The following is a 5,662-nucleotide window of genomic DNA, read 5'->3' as shown; positions in this document are numbered from 1 at the left end:
TATAACTAATTCCTCTCATCTCACCTTGCAAGGAGGACACAGGGAGAGGAGGAGAGGTCACACTAGGGGGAGGAGGACAGATGTCAGGAAGGCATGAACATGTGTGTATGTGACAGACAGATGGCTTTAAATGTCAATCGCTTGTGTCTAAACTCGCGCCACGAGGAGGTGGCTGCTGCACAGGTAGGCGGCTGCCACGCGTGTGAATGCAGGCACTCCACGACCGCACGTGACAGACGGATGCCTTTTGGTGTCCATCGCTTGTGTCTCGACTTGCGCCACGAGAGGCGGCCGCGCCAAGGGCAGCGTCCACGACACTGCCCTGTGACCGCAGGCACTCCACGACCGCATAAGAGCTCGGGCCCGTCACGATACTGCTCGCAGTTTTAATTAGGGCCCGAGCGCCGACAACGTCGGGCTGCGAAGCCCTATTGTTATTCGAATGTTTTTTCTTATTATTATTTTTTCACATGTTCGAGCTGCGTTTTGGGGGTCTTCGCCTGAAAAAAAACTAACGCAAATTGGAGTGTCTATAGGGCCTGGCGAAAAATTTGAGAATTTGGCGTCTTCGCATTCACCCACGAAAAAGTTGCTCGCTAGCGCCACCTAGAGTGGAGAATCGCCAGCCCCGCCGCACCGTAACTCCGATTGACATGAAACTTTGCACACATGTGCAAACAAGTGTCCTCTACAAAAAATCCTCTTGGAGTACCAAAGTCCGCCTACCGAAATTTTCCGCCATCTTGGATTTTATGAAAAACAGGACGTTGCGCAGTTCTCGGACACCGTTGGTCCGATTTGGACGAAATTCGGTACGCATACTCTTTAGACCTAGCTAGGGCTATGGTCCGAAAAGGTTTTGAAAATATGCATTTAATCAGGAGATATCGGCCAATGAACATTAGAGGGTGTGGCTACCAAAATTCAATTAGCATAACTCTATAACCTTTGCCCCTAAAATTACGAAACTCGAAACCTATGTTGACATCGCTTGAAAGAACATGTATGTCAAGTTTCATCTAAATCGAGTCATATTTGCCACTTCCAAAAAATCCCAAATATTGCCAGTTATGCCTGTTTTTGGCTGTTTTTGGCCTTTCACAGGGGTCACGCTAAATCAAAAACTGATTATACCGTTGATCCGATTGATACCAAAATTGGATATGTTGTTGGAAAGGCCTTACGGACAAAAAGTATGCCAAAGATGCTCCAAAAGTCTAGGGGCGTGGCCACGCCAACGCCATGACTGCGCTACTATTTTCATCCCTCGCCATTGGCATTAAAGCTGTTATAACTTCACTGTTTCTTCTCCGATCTGCTCCAAAATATTCATGCTTGTTAACAATCACGTCCTGAACACAACTGCACTGCAATTTTAACTGACAGGTAGAGCGCCACCTAATGGCAAAATGAAATGTGACCGATTTTATGCCCATCTTCTCAGCAACAGCCCCCCCTCTAGGTAGGGCGTACACGCATGAAATATTTTTTCCTAGATAGCCCAAGTGGAGCTGTACAAAAAAGCCTCTTAGACCCACCGCCTCAAGTCATGATAAAGTAGGTAAAAAAAATGTTTTTCGCCAAGTGTGTAAATCAGCCAGGTTTTCACTCAATCTTCACTCGGGGAGCATAGAGGGGAGAGACACAGGCGCACAGCGACCACCAGATGGAGTCAGAGATCTATCAGTGACACATGGAGAACTGTGAATCTTACATGCAGCTGCAGTCTCATGCCTCACACCAGATCAACAGCCATGCCACTTTTAATTCCTTTTTTTAAATTCCTCTCAGTACAGCCTGGGCACAAAGGGAGGAGGAGAGATGGCACACGTCTCCACATGCACCACACACAGCTGTCACTTGAACTCTGCCATAAACATTATAACTTCAGTGTTTGTTCTCTGATCTGCTCCAAACTTTGCACACTTGATTAGAGTTCCTTCCTGAACACATCTGCACTTTGATATTCACTCACAGTCAGAGCGCCACCTACTGGGCACAGGAAATGTCATTGATTTTGTGCATTTTTCCAAGTTAAAGCCACACCTGATTTTTTTTATAACTAATTCCTCTCATTTCAGCTTGCAAGGAGGACACAGGGGGAGGAGGAGAGGTCACACAGGGGGAGGAGGAGAGATGTCATGAAGGCAGAGACATGTGTGTGAGCTCTGTGACTGAAATGTAGTTTCACTTTGGATCACAGCAGATCAACAGCCATGCCACTTTTAATTCCTCTAATTTCAGCCTGGACACAAAGGGAGGAGGAGAGATGGCACACATCTCCACATGCATCTCACACAGCTGTCACTTGAACTCTGCCATAAACATAATAACTTCAGTGTTTCTTCTCTGATCTGCTCCAAACTTTGCACACTTGATTAGAGTTCCTTCCTGAACACATCTGCACTTTGATATTCACTCACAGTCAGAGCGCCACCTACTGGCCACAGGAAATGTCATTGATTTTGTGAATTTTTCCAAGTTAAAGCCACACCTGATTTTTTTTATAACTAATTCCTCTCATTTCAGCCTGGACACAGAGAGGAGGAGAGATGCACATTTTACATGCATCTCATACAGCTGTCAGCTGAACTCTGTCTTTAACATCCAAACTATTATAGCTTCAGTGTTTGTTCTCTGATCTGCTCCAAACTTTGCACACTTGCTTAGAGTTCCTTCCTGAACACATCTGCACTTTGACATTCACTCTGTCAGAGCGCCACCTACTGGTGACAGGAAATGTCATTGATTTTGTGAATTTTTCCAAGTTAAAGCCACACCTGATTTTTTTTATAACTAATTCCTCTCATCTCACCTTGCAAGGAGGACACAGGGAGAGGAGGAGAGGTCACACTAGGGGGAGGAGGAGAGATGTCAGGAAGGCATGAACATGTGTGTATGTGACAGACAGATGGCTTTGAATGTCAATCGCTTGTGTCTAAACTCACGCCACGAGGAGGTGGCTGCTGCACAGGTAGGCGGCTGCCACGCGTGTGAATGCAGGCACTCCACGACCGCACGTGACAGACGGATGCCTTTCGGTGTCCATCGCTTGTGTCTCGACTTGCGCCAGGAGAGCGGCCGCGCCAAGGGGCAGCGTCCACGACACTGCCCTGTGACCGCAGGCACTCCACGACCGCATAAGAGCTCGGGCCCGTCACGATACTGCTCGCAGTTTTAATTAGGGCCCGAGCGCCGACAACGTCGGGCTGCGAAGCCCTATTGTTATTCGAATGTTTATTATTATTATTTTATCACAAGTTCGACCTGCGTTTTGGGGGTGTTCGCCTGAAAAGAAACGAACGCAAATTGGAGTGTCTATAGGGTCTGGCGAAAAATTTGAGAATTTGGCGTCTTCGCATTCACCCACGAAAAAGTTGCTCGCTAGCGCCACCTAGAGTGGAGAATCGCCAGCCCCGCCGCACCGTAACTCCGATTGACATGAAACTTTGCACACATGTGCAAACATGTCTCCTCTACAAAAAATCCTCTTGGAGTACCAAAGTCCGCCTAGAAAAATTTTCCGCCATCTTGGATTTTATGAAAAACAGGACGTTGCGCATTTCTCGGACACCGTTGGTCCGATTTGGACGAAATTCGGTACGCATACTCTTTAGACCTAGCTGGGGGTATGGCCTGAAAGGTTTTGGAAAATATGCATTTAATCAGGAGATATCAACCAATCAATATTTGAGGGTGTGGCTACCAAAATGCAATTAGCATAACTCTATAACCTTTGCCCCTAAAATTACGAAACTCGAAACCTATGTTGACATCGCTTGAAAGAACATGTATGTCAAGTTTCATCTAAATGGAGTCATATTTGCCACTTCCAAAAAATCCCAAATATTGCCAGTTATGCCTGTTTTTGGCTGTTTTTGGCCTTTCACAGGGGTCACGCTAAATCAAAAACTGATTATACCGTTGATCCGATCGATACCAAAATTGGATATGTTGTTGGAAAGGCCTTACGGACAAAAAGTATGCCAAACATATCCATAATATTTAGGGGCGTGGCCACGGCGACGCCTTGACTGCGCTACTATTTTCATCCTTCGCCATTGGCATCAAAGCTGTTATAACTTCACCGTTTCTTCTCCGATCTGCTCCAAAATATTCATGCTTGTCAACAGTCACGTCCTGAACACAACTGCACTGCAATTTTAACTGACAGGTAGAGCGCCACCTAATGGCAAAATGAAATGTGACCGATTTTATGCCCATCTTCTCAGCAACAGCCCCCCCTCTAGGTAGGGCGTACACGCATGAAATATTTTTTGCTAGATAGCCCAAGTGGAGCTGTACAAAAAAGCCTCTTGGACCCACCGCCTCAAGTCATGATAAAGTAGGTAAAAAAAATGTTTTTCGCCAAGTGTGTAAATCAGCCAGGTTTTCACTCAATCTTCACTCGGGGAGCATAGAGGGGAGAGACACAGGCGCACAGCGACCACCAGATGGAGTCAGAGATCTATCAGTGACACATGGGGAACTGTGAATCTCACATGCAGCTGCAGTCTCATGTCTCACACCAGATCAACAGCCATGCCACTTTTAATTCCTTTTTTTAAATTCCTGTACTTTCAGCCTGGACACAAAGGGAGGAGGAGAGATGGCACACATCTCCACATGCATCTCACACAGCTGTCACTTGAACTCTGTCATTAACATCCAAAACTATTATAACTTCAGTGTTTGTTCTCAGAGCTGCTCCAAACTTTGCACACCTGATAAGAGTTCCTTCCTGAACACATCTGCACTGTGATATTCACTCACAGTCAGAGCGCCACCTACTGGTGACAGGAAATGTCATTGATTTAGTCATTTTTTCCAAGTTAAAGCCACACCTGATTTTTTTTTATAGCTAATTCCTCTCATTTCAGCTTGCAGGGAGGAGGAGAGGTCACACTAGGTGGAGGAGGAGAGATGTCAGGAAGGCATGAACATGTGTGTGAGCTCTGTGACTGAAATGTAGTTTCACTTTGGATCACACCAGATCAACAGTCATGCCACTTTTAATTCCTTTTTTTAAATTCCTGTCATTTCAGCCTGGACACAGAGAGGAGGAGAGATGACACACTTTACATGCATCTCACACAGCTGTCAGCTGAACTCTGTCATTAACATCCAAACTATTGTAGCTTCAGTGTTTGTTCTCTGATCTGCTCCAAACTTTGCACACTTGATTACAGTTCCTTCCTGAACACATCTGCACTTTGATATTCACTCTGTCAGAGCGCCACCTACTGGTGACAGGAAATGTCATTGATTTAGTCACTTTTTCCAAGTTAAAGCCACACCTGATTTTTTTTATAACTAATTCCTCTCATCTCACCTTGCAAGGAGGACACAGGGAGAGGAGGAGGAGAGGTCACACTAGGGGGAGGAGGAGAGATGTCAGGAAGGCATGAACATGTGTGTATGTGACAGACAGATGGCTTTAAATGTCAATCGCTTGTGTCTAAACTCACGCCACGAGGAGGTGGCTGCTGCACAGGTAGGCTGCTGCCACGCGTGTGAATGCAGGCACTCCACGACCGCACGTGACAGACGGATGCCTTTCGGTGTCCATCGCTTGTGTCTCGACTTGCGCCAGGAGAGGCGGCCGCGCCAAGGGCAGCGTCCACGACACTGCCCTGTGACCGCAGGCACTCCACGACCGCAT

This window comes from Eutrigla gurnardus, assembly GCF_963514095.1.
Source record: "Eutrigla gurnardus genome assembly, contig: SCAFFOLD_110, whole genome shotgun sequence".
Lineage (NCBI taxonomy): Eukaryota > Metazoa > Chordata > Actinopteri > Perciformes > Triglidae > Eutrigla > Eutrigla gurnardus.
The sequence above is the reverse complement of the archived record's forward strand: the minus strand, read 5'-3'. Positions refer to the sequence as shown.